This window comes from Lotus japonicus, chromosome 1 (assembly GCF_012489685.1).
Source record: "Lotus japonicus ecotype B-129 chromosome 1, LjGifu_v1.2".
Taxonomy (NCBI): domain Eukaryota; kingdom Viridiplantae; phylum Streptophyta; class Magnoliopsida; order Fabales; family Fabaceae; genus Lotus; species Lotus japonicus.
In genome coordinates, this window is record NC_080041.1 from 47331299 (window position 1) to 47331910 (window position 612).

General features: G+C 46.2%; 1 non-coding gene across 1 annotated transcript; it reads left to right on the forward strand.

The window, feature by feature from the left end:
- The first annotated feature begins 253 nt into the window (after positions 1 to 253).
- LOC130734847 (small nucleolar RNA R71) lies at positions 254 to 360 on the forward strand. The gene has a single exon (XR_009018186.1). It is a non-coding gene; the product is annotated as a small nucleolar RNA R71 (small nucleolar RNA).
- Positions 361 to 612: the final 252 nt, after the last annotated feature.

Here is a 612-nt window from a genome sequence, read left to right on the forward strand (position 1 = left end):
AATCTCATTCATTTGCTTGGAGAGTTGCTTGTTGGAGGCCATGAGCTGATCATAAGCCTCAACCTCTAGGGCCCCTCTTCGGGCTTGGCGTTCATTACTTGAGTTCATGGCCCTTATAGCCATTTTCTCAATCAACTCGTACCCCACTTGTGGAAGTAAGGCATCGAACTCACCGTTTGAAGCCGCATCCAAGCCAAACCTCGAAGAATATTGGAGACCATCATAGAACTTTGCTACTTGTTCCGCTTGGGTGAGGTTATGTTGAGGACACCTCCTCAAGAGCTTTTTGAACCTTTCCCAAACTTCATAGAGATTTTCATCGGTGGATTGAGCAAAAGTCATGATGTCATTCTTGAGCTTTCTCAAGAGGGCTCTTGGAACAAACCTTGTGGTGAATTTCTCAGCCAAGTCCTCCCAAGATGTAATGCTACCTTGGGGCTGTGAATTCAACCACTCTTCAGCAGTATCCCTCAATGTAAAAGGGAACAAACTCAAGCGGATGGTGTCCGCTGAAACATTTTGAACTCTGTAGGTGTTGCAATTGCGGATGAACCGTTCCATGTGTGCATGAGGATCTTCAAGAGCACCTCCACCGTACTGATTTTGGCTCAC